The sequence below is a fragment of the Rattus norvegicus genome, chromosome 11, assembly GCF_021556685.1.
Source record: "Rattus norvegicus strain SHRSP/BbbUtx chromosome 11, alternate assembly SHRSP_T2T, whole genome shotgun sequence".
NCBI classification, from domain to species: domain Eukaryota; kingdom Metazoa; phylum Chordata; class Mammalia; order Rodentia; family Muridae; genus Rattus; species Rattus norvegicus.
In genome coordinates this window covers 27701900-27715056 of record NC_141544.1, presented here as the reverse complement: position 1 = coordinate 27715056, position 13157 = coordinate 27701900, and the positions used below count along the sequence as shown (strand labels likewise).

The window sequence follows — 13157 nt, the reverse complement described above, 5'->3', positions numbered from 1 at the left end:
CAACTATATCTGCAGCAGTCCTCTCTGTGAGAAATTTAAAACATGCAGGTGAGGAAGATATAAGCTATGCCATAGTAAGTCTTGGTGACAATTCATTCCATTGACATGGAGCTAGTCTCTCATTCTCCTATGTATTGGGTCTATGTGATGTATTTTATTATCTGAGAGCAAATGTATACTCACCTTGCTTTTTTATAAAAGAAAAATGCATGAAGGACATGCACGGGATGGAAATGGAGAAAAGCCTGAGGAAAAGAAGGTCCAGTGTCAGGCCCAAAGTGGGATCCAGCTCAAGGGGAGGCCCCAAGACCTGACACCATTGCTGAGGCTATGGGGCACTCACAAAAATGGATCTCTCATGACTGCCCTCCAAAAGACCCAATAGCAGCTCAAAGAGTCAGTTGTAGACGTGTGCACCCGACCAATGAACAGAAGCTGCTGACTCCTGTGGTTGAATTAGGGAAAAGCTGGAGGAAGTTGAGAAGGAGGACACTCTGCAGGAGGACTGGCAGTCACAATTAACCTGGACCCCCGAGATCTCTGATACTGTATCACCAACCAGACAGCATACAGCAGCTGAGATGAGGCCTCCAACACATATACAGCAAAGGACTCCTGGATCTGGGTTCAGTCAGAGAAGATGCACCTAACCCTCAAGAGACTGGAGGTCCCAGGAAGTTTAGAGGTCTCATGGGGTAGGTGAAGTGGGGACATCCTGATGGAGACACAAGTGGGGGAGCAGGGAGGAGGTATGGGATGTGGAACTGTTGGATGGGGGGTGGCCCAGGAGGGGAATAAAATCTGGAGTGAAAAACTAAATAAAAAAAAATACATAGTACATCATGCCAACAAAACGAAACAAAACAAAACAAAACAAAAAACAACAAAAAAATTGCATGAAGAACGTCACTGAGTAGAATTGGCAGTGATGTTTTCCATTTAAAGATTTAATGTTATATTTCAAGGCTCTGGGCATTTTCTATATCAAGAAATTTGAAAATATATGTATGTATATATTATAATTTTTAGAATCTTATTGATTTCCACACTACCTTTTTGTTTTGCTCACTACTTGTTTTCTATCACTCTCCTATATCCAAGTTATGAATATCTATCCACAAATAATACCATGATATACTCAAATGAAAGTCAGATTGGGAGATTTTGATCATAATATAATCAGAAGTGAGTTGGCTCAGCCTGCCTCTCTGTGCTTTATCTAGTATTTTGGAAGCTGCTGTATATGAGCTACTCTGATACCTTTCTAATACTCTTCCCAGCGCCTTTACCCCCTTGTTTCTTTTATCCTCCATCTTCTGCCATAAAGGCAAATGGTTGCAAGCTGAAGTGCAATCACATGTGGTTGAGTGTGTCACTATAAGATCGTTACCCATAAAAGTAGACAAGAGATTCAAGAAATGTGTGTGTGCACTGAGCTGAAACATGATAAACTCTCTTCCTGTGTAGACATACAGTTCATTAGACAAACAAACACTGTAGGAAAATAAGCCAGGTGTGTGAAAATGTTAGCCAGTGTGCAAAATTAATACTATGTGTGGGGTTGAAAGGAATGGTCTTGCCTTTAAGGGAGATGAGTTCAGAAAGTCAAAAGGTCAGCTGCACAGTTGCTAATTTTCTTTCATTATTTCCATAATGAGATGTATTATTTCAACAGATAGCCTCCTGGGAATTGATTTTTAATGATTTCAGGCATGCATTTCCCAGACTTTTATTCATAAGGAATTGTAACATTTTCCCTGTATCCCAGAAGGATGAGCACAAATTCTGTGAGTTAATAAATAGATTGCTAATTGTTTTGTGCAACTGTTCTGTGAACCCCGAGATTTCACAGACCGTTGCAAGTGCAAACACTATTGAACATACCAAAGCTTACAGTGGAATGAGAAAATATCTCATTGAGAGCAATCTCTTTGAAGAAATGAAAGTGAAGGTCAATATCTGGGTCTTGGATGTAAGATAACAATTGTGAAAACAGTTATAGGCAAAAATGATTCTCATTTAGAAACTTATGTGTATAGAACAAGTTTAAGGGAAATAATTAAGGTTTTGCAAATAATAAATTTGTATGATATTTCCATTATTCTTAAATTGCTGATTAGAAAGATTTTTCAGTGGACAGAACTTTAAAACATCTGAGGAAAAGCATCTCAAGAACAAGAAGAGTATTAATATTCAAATGTTAAAAATGTGTGTTTTGACTAGACAAATCAGAAGATTTCTAGCTACATATACACTGGATATTGAAAGGTTACAATGATATTATTATGCCAGAATTAATAAATATTCGTTACAGAAAAAAATGCACCATACATTATTTTTGTGTGGTAAGTGGGACTAACACTTGTTATACATAAAATGAGTACGTGTGTGTGCACATATGTGTAAGTGTGTAAAGACAGATGATACAATACTGCCTTTATTAACTGTAATTTCTTTATGTTTCAGTAAACTTTATTTTTATTGCTATTTTATCTATCTGTGATCTTTCATGTATAATACAGTTTTTCATATGGCATTAGTTGAATTGGGTTTTATTCAATGTTTCTCCTTGAAATGAATGTGATAATTTATCAAGCCCTTTTGCACTGCAAGAAAACTGTCCACTCCTGACATACTGGAAGAGCTTATATCAGGTTGTTTTACAGAGGAGGAAACATGACTGACAAAAATTATGAATATTTTGAGCGTTATGTGACTTGTGTAATTTTGACTGCCAGCTGTACTTTTATAAGTACCCAACACAGCATACACTTTATTATTCTTTGATATTTGCAGACCTCAGCATTTTTCGGAATATTCATTTTGCATTTGATACATATTTGTTGTTACTTTCATTATTAGTATTAGCTCAAGGAGTCACTGCTTTCTAGATGCTAGAAAACACTATGCTTTGTGTATGGATTGTGAAAACTCCCAATTTATGTTAAACAGGATGAAAGTCTCTTTGACCTTGAGTCAGTGGTTTATCATTCATTTGTTTAAAAAAAATATAAAGTGGTGAAGCTAATCTTGCCTCACAGAATCGTGTCAAAGCTAACTGAAAGAGGACATGAGTTGAAGACCGGGATTCTGCTTGTGCATCTCTCCCAGGAATCTGCAAGGCGGTCATTAGAAGCTAGAGGTCAGGTTCATGTCCAAAGTGCAGTCCGCGTGTCAAAATAACAGCTGCTCTGAAATGTGAGCTTCTCCTTGAACTTTTCTGCCTTGCAGTCTAGCAAAGTTTGCATCTCTGTATATAAAGTACTGGTAACACAGACAAAGAATACCATTTTCATTTATTTCTTTGGTTCTTGAAGATTTGTGGAGATGTTTAGGAAGGTGTTGTGGTTTCTGGTGATCGAACAGAGTTGCCCAATCACGCATGATTGAAGGAATGTTGGATGCTGCAAGGATACGGTTAATCGCTCCTCTCGCCCCTTTTCCCACTGACTGCAACTAGGATTTCTGCAGATTTGTTTTTGGGACTGCAGCTAAGGGGTTGGTCGGGAAAGCAGATCTTGGGAACATCTCCTGCTTGGGAGGAGCCCTGAGCTTCCTCTTTAGCACCACGGACAGAGCACCAAAACCTCAGTGAGAGGCGGAGAAAATCGGCTCGCCTCACGTGGGGAGGAGGGAGCGCAGTAGCTGACAGGCTGGGAGGAGAGGAAAGAAAAGGAAGGAGGAGTGCTCGGGGCAGGGAGTGGAAAAACAAAAATCTGGGCGCATTCAGAGCATCAGGTCCTGGGGGTGTTCAGCTGCAGTGCGCTCCTAATTCAGGCGGACGCTGCCAGAGTTTCCCAGCAGATTGCTAGTCCCTGTTGGAGCAGACTGGCATCTAGACCTGACTCCAGGTGAGTTAAGCTGAGAGGTGTGCTTAGGGGTCTTGAACCAGGGGCCTGAACCTGCTGTTTTTTTGTTTTTTGTCTTTTGTTTTCCCGCTGCTGATTTTTATTTACCTAAGACAAGGATGTACTTGGTCTTGACCGAGGCTGAGGATAAGGAATGGGCGGGGGGGGTGGTTTTGATCTTCAGGCAGAAATTGGATGAAATTCAACTCAAGTAAGTGGGCTTGAGAAAATGTCTTCGAAGGTAGACATTGTGTGTGTGTGTGTGTGTGTGTGTGTGTGTGTGTGTGTGTGTGTGTGTGTGTTAAAATAAATAAGCTTCTATGACAAAAAATTCTGCCCGTGTTGTTCCATGCTCAATTTCTCGAGTCAAGTAATAGGATTGGAAAGCTGTGGGAAAGTGTATTTTGGTGTAAGGAGCAACAAGAAAATGTTACCTTTGAGCCCAGAAATCTACTCACTTTGCCTTTCTATTGATTGACCTGGGTTCTATATTTTTTTCTTTTCCTCTCTGTACCTTCTTTGAGCTCATTAAAGGGGACTTGAGGCCCCAGATAGGCTTCACATGTGATAGCAATTTAGCTTAAAAGCCATATTGATTCACTCCATCTCCTCTTCTTCTTCCCTGTTCCAAAATTGGTACCTCTTTTTTTTTTGAGGTGGGGGGGAGGAGGTGAAAACATAACTTTGAAGAGGATGACTTAAGGGAATGTATTTTTTCTCACTTTGGAAATCTTTGGCTACGAGAGAAGTGGTGAGTTCCTTTGAAAGGGAAGGCAATTTGTCATCCTGTGAAGGTCTCAGGGAAAGGATTGATGGGGTTTTCAGGGATCTCCTTCTGGTATGGGCAATTCTCCTGGCTACCCTCAGTGTAGGTTTACTTTATACATGCTTCATTTTGTCGTGTGTGTGTGTGTGTGTGTGTGTGTGTGTGTGCGTCTGTGTCTGTGTGTCTGTGTGTCTATGTGTCTGTATGCATACATATTTAGCAGAGCATGCATATTTGTGAAAAACAGAATTCTCTAGGTATTTCAAAGTTAACTGAGTTTAGAAGGTTCATGGCTGGGGTTGGGGATTTAGCTCAGTGGTAGAGCACTTGCCTAGCAAGCGCAAGGCCCTGAGTTCAGTTCCCAGCTCCGAAAAAAAAAAAAAAAAAAAGAAGGTTCATGGCTCAGTAAAACTAACAGCTCATCATCGTGGGCACAGAAGATAGTGTATTTTGGTTATAGTTTTTTTTTTAACTCACATTTTTGTTTCTGTTGTGTAGCCTGGGCCTCTGTTTCTGAATCCTGTATTACTAGTACCCTTTGGTGATTACCTGTCAGTAGAATTTATGCTTGTTTCATTTGTCCAGTGGGCTACCACAGATATTAGTAGCAGTGATGTATGCAAATTTCTCATTTATTCCAGAAATGGGAGTGAGATTTAAACGATCTTCAGGTCTTTAATAAACTTTCTGTTTTGAGAAGGGTCACTTGATATGTATTGGCACTGGTAGGAGTTTCACCACCAGTACAGGTGCATCCAGAGTTCAGTAACGCAGCGCCACTGGACTCTCCCCCCTCACCTTAAGGTCACCTGGATCAGGGCTGCGCTCGAGTTAGAATTTTTCAGCGCAAACACCTTGCTTCTCCATCTTGTGGAAGTTTTGGGAAACAGAAGTATCAATTCAGTTTTGAATGTGAGGACTGGAGGGATGAACTCTATTAAGTTTCAATGAATGCCGTGTTGTAGTGCAGAAATTTATTCAACTTCAATTTTGGATCTTTTCCAAAGTTTACACCCACTTTTAGTTTAGACTACCACAAGGAAAAAGTATAAACATGATGTGCAAAAGACATTTCTTTTGATTGAGAAGACTTAGAACACAAGTGTGCCGAGGTCGGTCTCATAGCAACACCTTGTCAACTTCAGGTTGCTCCTTGGTCCCAGGTGTCAACATGTGTCCTCCTTAGAGACGTAGACTGGAAGACAGTCTCAATACATATTCAGAATATTCATGGGGGTTAATGTGTATCTTATGATCCAGAAAGCAGTCCCCATTTAGATGTTTTGAAACCACTCAGAGTGAACTTGAAATACAGAAACAACTTGCTATAAGAGCAAACTTCCGCCTTTGGAGTGAGTTGTTCCTGAGTTTCTTGGGCACAGTGGAATAAGATGTATACTTAATGTTATTCTTTAAAGGAAAATGGCTTTAGTTTTTAAACTGTGACCATGTTTCTAAAAAAATAGTGAGTACTTTGGTGCCTAATATGAATAGACTCAAAATAAGCTTATTTTAACTATTAAGGGAGGAAAAAAATCCCATATATTTCACTCCTCATTTCATTTATTTAATCTTACTAATTGGTAATAGTGAGTGACCCCCTCTCCATCTCCCTATCTCTCTCTCTCCCTTTCCCCCTTCCTCTCCCTCTCCCTTTCTGTGTGTGTGTGTGTGTGTGTGTGTGTGTGTGTGTGTGTGTGTGTGTGTTCTAAAATTGTATATCATGTGCTGGAGATCAGTGCTTAAGAGTGCTTGCTGTTCTTTCAAAGGACTGGAGTTCAGTTCCCAGCATCCACGCTGGCTCTCTCACAGCCGCTCTAACTCCTCTTTGAAGGACTCTATTGCTCTCTTGTGTCATTTGCAGGATACATAGATGACTGCACACAGGCACACACACGCACACGTACATGCATGTGCGCGCACACACACAGATAGATATTTAATTTAAAAGAATCAATATTAATGGTAAGAAAGTGAATTTTGAGAAAGTTTGTAGTTGTTTGTGTATTCTATGCTCAAATAAGAGTTTGGGGGTTTGCCAATGATAATGAATATGAGACTGAGAACTTATTAAAATCTCATAGACTTCATAATGACCATGAGCAGTTTAAATTCACTTCATAGTCACATGTGGTGATTAAATAGAGACTGTGCAATTTTTGCATCTGATTGTAGAATTTCATGCATGCTCACGAGTAGGTATTCTCAAACGAGTCAGGATAATTAGTTCTCTGGCTTGTGGCCATTTGACCTAATCCTTTCAGGATGACTTAAAACATTTTTCCCCCTGGATTCTTAAAATCTTATCTTCCCTCAGATCTTGTAAAATATCTCAAGTAGGGCATTTCAGATGTCGCCACTATTTAACATTTCTGAGAAGGAATCCATATACAAGCGCTTATTTCTGTGCCTATGTGATTCATTCAGATACACGTTAGCTGAGATCTGAAAGAAAGGAGAAACTCTAAATATATAATTTTAGTTTCCAGGAAAGACTGTGGAATGTTGTACATCTTCATATAGAAATATTTTCCTAAAATATAACTGAAAAAGGAGAGACATGTATATACAATGACATAAAGTAACTAATCCTGTCTAGTGATCTCTGTTTTGCATATAGTTAGTGTAAAGGTTAGAAATTACATTTAATTTCTAAAAGAAATTTTGGGGAACAGTCAAGAATACACTCCTGGGTTACCTAATAAAAACAAGAGAACTCAACAGCTTGGTGGCATGTGTGCGTGCATGCGTGTGCGTGAGTGTGTGTGTGTGTGTGTGTGTGTGTGTGTGTGTGTGTGTGTGTGTGTTCTTCCATATCTTGTTAGGGCTGCTCCAGAAAACAATGATATGGATTCACTGCAGTATCTGTTTGGATAGAGACTGTTAAATTCTGTGGGCCCAAGGAAATGGTTTCAGTCAGTACTCACCTCTCGAATTTTTCTCTTTTTTTTCTTATTTATTATTTAATCTTTTTATTTATTTATTTATTTTTATTTATTAACTTGAGTATTTCTTATATACATTTCGAGTGTTATTCCCTTTCCCGGTTTCCGGGCAAACATCCCCTTCCCCCCTTCCCTTCCTTATGGGTGTTCCCCTCCCCATCCTCCCCCCATTGCCGCCCTCCCCCCATAGTCTAGTTCACTGGGGGTTCAGTCTTAGCAGGACCCAGGGCTTCCCCTGCCACTGGTGCTCCCGGTCCACCCTCCCACGGTTCCACATCCCACACCTCCTCCTCCCATCTCCAAGTTACCTCTCAATTTCTTGCCTACTTTCATATCACTATGTGGCCGAGATGTGCTCATGCCGTGATGGTGGGTGAATCACAATATGTGTGATGAAAACGAAAAGTTCTCTCTTTTCTGTGCCCATAATGTTTCCTCGGAAAATGTGAAATTGAACTTTGCACCTTTTTTAGAAGGTATCTAGTGGTCGGCCTATAGATCACAATAACACAAGTAAGCACTACACAACAAGAGACCAAGTGGGAGAATTAGCCTTATGGGCTCATTGCTTTTGCTCATTAACCCTCTCCGTAGCAGCATTGAAAGCATGAGGAAGTATCACAAGGTATTCAATGCATAAAAGTGTGGAAATCTGGGAAACATAGTGTTGGTTAATCATCAGAAGTTTCGTTTAAGCACTTTCAAGCGTGAGATACCTTTGTGCAAATATATTTGAGGCACTATTTAAGAATAAATAGGAAAAATAGGGGAAATTTGAGGAACTATGAACTTGACTTTGACCAATATTTTCATCCTTTTGTGTGTGGTCCATGCTAGTTTTTGAAGCCAGACCCTCATTCATTACACTTAGATGGTCATTCTTGGAATAAACAATTCAATTATTTTTAGCTTGCTGAATTTTTTTCCCTATTGCAAACCAAGTATGTAGGATGGCTTGGTGATTGAGGTCGTACGTGAATTTCAGAGTTCTCCATTGAAGACTATGCATGTCAAACCATATTTTTCTTGAGGAACCGTGTTAAGGATGAAGAGAAGGATGGCAAAAGTTAAGTCAACTTTTGATACGGAGTAAAAATTTAGCCGAGTTTAGGCGACTATAAGACTCCATAGATAAAAGAACTTGTCCTGCAAACTTGAAGGCTATAGTTTAACCCCTGGATCCTACAGGGAAAGGAGAGAAAGGACCCCCTAAGATTGTCTGCTCACTTCTGTGCAGGCTATGGCATACAGGCCCCTGAACACATATGAACACACACAAATTATAAAGATTCAACATGTAAAAATAAATTATAGAATGCTTATCCAGCATCAGGTGCTGATTGCTTGTACATTAAAGTGGTCAGGTAGAATTATGCATGTAAGAGGCTCAGCCCATTAGGATAGTACCTAAGAGATATTTTCCCTGCTTTCATCCATGATTTTGGAGAGATAGTCTATAATTATTTCCATCCTCAAATTCAGAGTTAGCCTTTCGTACACCCATACCCATCTTCTACTATTCTTCAGGTATTTTATAAACAAGACATGACAGAAATTTAAAATAAGTATGTTGATAATGTTTTTCTGCTATTATGTACCAGGCCATATGATCTGATGCAGGACAGAATCAGCAGCAAGACAAACATTTATTAGACCAAAGACGCACTCTCTCTTTTTTTCACCATTAGGAGTTTTCTACTGGCATTGGTTAGCAATTATGTGAGAGTTTCTTTTTCTGTTTACATAGGATTCTATTTGCGGTAGTATAATTCATGTCTGGACTTCGTCCACTTAACATAAAAATAATGGAGACTGGAGCAATGATTTAGTTTGAACAAGTGGGAAGAACCGGATGTCCCTTGAAAATTATGCTTTGAAAGTTTCTGTGTCTGCTTTACACAGACTCATAAAGCCACATTTGAGGCTTGGGTGATTTTACTCTTTTAGCCGTTTCCCTGGCCCACATGAGGTCCCTTCTCCATATGTAATTGGTCTTCTTGAAAAAATATTTGTATCTCCTTCCAATTGTGTGCATTAACAGAATTTCATTTGAGATGTAATGTTTCTGGTCAGCAATTATTCTGGTCAGAAGAATTCTTACATAAAGATGTGGGCCCATCATGTATGTAATGGTTGAAGGGAGACTGAAATGGGTTACAGAGAAAGAAAATCTTCAGTCTGGATTATGAATGTACATATTCCTGTTGACGAGATAGTGATGTTCCTTACAAAACTGAGGCTCAGAGGGTAAATAAGGAAGACAGAATACCCTTCCGGAGGCAAGTCTTGTTTCTGATCTATCACTCCCTCTCGTCTGTCCTCAAGTTATTTCTTAAATTTGCTAGGATGATATTTATTGCTTCTACTCCCATGATGACGTCTCGGTTTTTCACTGTTGCTGTGACAAGTTGTCGCAAGCTGAAACTCATTATCTTTAGATTTTAAAAATCAGAATTCCAAACTCATAGTTGCTAGGTACAGTTTATTTTATTTTATTTTTAAATGGTACTTATTTACTTCTGTGTGTGTGTGAGTGTGTGTAAGTGTGTGTGTGAGTGTGTGAGTATGTGTGAGAGTGTGTGAGTTTGTGTGTGAGTGAGTGTGTGAGAGTATGTGAGAGCGTGTAAGTGTGTGTGAGTGTGTGTGAGAGTGTGTGAGAGTGTGTGTGAGTGTGTGTGAGAGTATGTGAGAGCGTGTAAGTGTGTGTGAGTGTGTGTGAGTGTGTGTGAGAGTGTGTGAGAGTGTGTGTGAGTGTGTGTGAGTGTGTGTGAGAGTGTGTGTGAGTGTGTGTGAGTGTGTGTGAGTGTGTGTGAGAGTGTGTGAGAGTGTGTGAGAGTGTGTGTGAGTGTGTGTGAGAGTGTGTGAGAGTGTGTGAGAGTGTGTGAGAGTATGTGAGAGTGTGTGTGAGTGTGTGTGAGTGTGTGTGAGTGTGAGAGTGTGAGAGTGTGTGTGTGAGTGTGTGTGTGTGTGAGTGTGTGTGTGTATGTGGTTATAAGCCCTTGTTTCTGTGACTATAATCCTGGATTGCATCTTACATCACCTGAAAAATCTAGTCTGACTCAAAGTCCTAAACTTAATTGGATCTGAAAAGCCCATTTAATCATGTAAAGATTAAATCATGTGGAGATTGTAATAACCATTGGGGAAATCTGTTTAATCTGCCACTGATTCTACTGATAGTCTTTTAACCTCAAGCCCCAGTATGATTGCTTCCTATGGAACAATAATACATCAGGAATAATATAAGCTTTAGACCTTTTTTGAATATACTAATGTTTATGTTCTCTAGTAACAGTTGATGCTTACCAACAACATAGCCATAACTTTATTAAATGAATACTTAATATTGTAATCAAACAACCAAATTAAGAATTCACCTCATTATTTATCTATGTTAGCATCTAAATTACTTAGATTTATATTACCAAGTGTCCTACTGTCCTTATTTATTTATAAAGCTTCACGCTTTACATGCCATACCTGCATCATGACCACAAAAGTTTGTTTTTCCTTTTAAGCGTCATAGAATCCAGACTTGTCTGGAATTGAGCAATGCTAATGAGTTCATTCACACACTAACTCAGTGAATATATTTTATGATGAGCTACATGGACATGTGAATTGTATTTAATAATAATGTCATCTTTCCAGATATTTCTGTAGACCCAGAGAGAACCACTGTGTAAGATGTATGCTTTTTCTTCTGCGCCATTGTTCTCAAATGAACTTGCAGTGCCCTGCTCAAATTAATTGAATGCAAATGAATTCAGTCTTCCTCACAAGTTTGCCATTCATTTTTCTTAAAAATTATATTGTAAATAGATGTGACGTGCTTTATGGTTGTTGTGCAAAGAGCATCGTCCTTAAAAGCTTTGTCATTTGTTAAAAAGAAACCATTAAGAGTAAAGTAAATTATCTTATCTGACCACTGTGGTAGCATTGACCTTCAGACAATAAATTCTGGGATCAGTAGAACAGATGAACTACATTTGAAGTTGTGAAAATTACATAGAAAATCCATGGTCAGCTACAAAACTTTTATAATCATAACTAAACAGCTACATTTTTTCTTTTAAGAGTAGTTTTACACGTAGATTTACCAAATTGCTATCGCTTTACTTTCTAGAAATTATATATGATATCCTAAAATTATAAGCTATTTAATTTCTTTTCACACTTATTTTTTGTGGCATAAGAAATATTTTGAATATCGAATTAAAGATTAAAATGCCTTTGGTGTAGACCGGAACTAAAGAAAGTTGATCATGAGTCATCATTTTGCTAAGAGAGAGAAATCTTGCAGCAAATTCATAATCACAAGGATTTATGAAATGTTGGTGATGTTTAAGTAAGTTCTATTGATAAAAAGAGGATTTCCTGCATACTTTTAGCTCCCAGACCCAGAGTTACAGAGACTGTAGTGTTGAGGAAGTTACTCCTCCAGCCATGTTATTCTGAAGAACACATACTTCAACTGAGTTTTCAGCAATCATAAGAGGGATGGTGGTAGGCTGACGGTACACATGGCCCTCTTTAGCAGGCCAACTGTTACTCTCACCACCCACTTCCCTGAGAACATATGGCGTTACTTCAGTTGCGGAAGCAAGTGTGTGTGGACATGTCTCCAAGTGGAGAGCTGGTGGTGATCTTCCTCTTGTTGCTCATGCCACCGACTGTCCCTCACTCATTAGCCGTAGCCCACATCAAGGATAGTCAGTGCAGCAAGCAATGCTGCTATTAATGTCATTTTTTTCTCTAGTAAATCATACAACTGAATGGACAATGTCATTATACATTTGTAGAAGGAAGTAGCGACTTTTTAAAGGGCAAAAGTAAAACACAATTTCAATCTATCAAAACCCAACTTGTTTAAAATCACAAGGGTTCTATAAACAGGACAGGAAATGTAATTGGGGTAAATTATTATAGAGTAGTTGATCAGTACACTGCAAAGAGATTTTTGCGAGCACATGGAGAAATTAATGAGACCACATGATTTGAATGAAGCACTATTTAATACAGGATGATTTATTTAATACAGTATTCCAAAATATTTGAGAAAGAACTTATGTTTTAAGCATTGTGAATTCTAAATTAGGAATGGGAGTGAGCACATTTTAGAATGGCTAAGGAACTCATATATACAAAGCTGACTGAGCTGCATTCTGATTAGTAGCATACTTAGTGTGTTGTACTGGCTGGTTTTGTGTGTCAACTTGACACAATCTGGAATTATCACAGAGAGAGGAGACTCCAGTGAGTAAATGCCTCCATGAGATCCAGTTGTAAGGCATTTTCTCAATTAGTGATCAAGGTGGAAGAGAGGGCCCAGCCTATTGTGGATGGTGCCATCCCTGGGCTGATAGTCCTGGATTCTATTAGAAAGCAAGCTGAGCAAGCCAGGGCAAGCAAGTCAAAGCAGCACCGCACTAAGACCTCTGCATCAGCTCTTGCCTTCAGATTCCTACACTGTGTGAGTTCCAGTCCTGACTTCCTTTGGTGATGAACAGCAATGTGGAAGTGTAAGGTGAATAAACCCTTTCCTCCCCAACTTCTTGGTCATGATGTTTTATGTAGGAATACAAACTATGACCAAGA

General features: G+C 39.1%; 1 protein-coding gene across 7 annotated transcripts in view; it reads left to right on the top strand.

Moving 5' to 3' along the window:
• The first annotated feature begins 3568 nt into the window (after positions 1–3568).
• The window catches only part of Robo2 (roundabout guidance receptor 2), a 1571587-nt gene continuing 1561998 nt past the window's right edge, over positions 3569–13157 (top strand). For 6 of the 7 annotated variants that reach the window (XM_087577083.1, XM_087577067.1, XM_087577065.1 and 3 more), the window contains exon 1: positions 3569–3851. The gene's annotated coding sequence lies outside the window, so the exon portion shown is untranslated. The remainder of the gene's footprint in view (positions 3852–13157) is intronic. The other variant, XM_087577047.1, reaches the window with a different exon arrangement.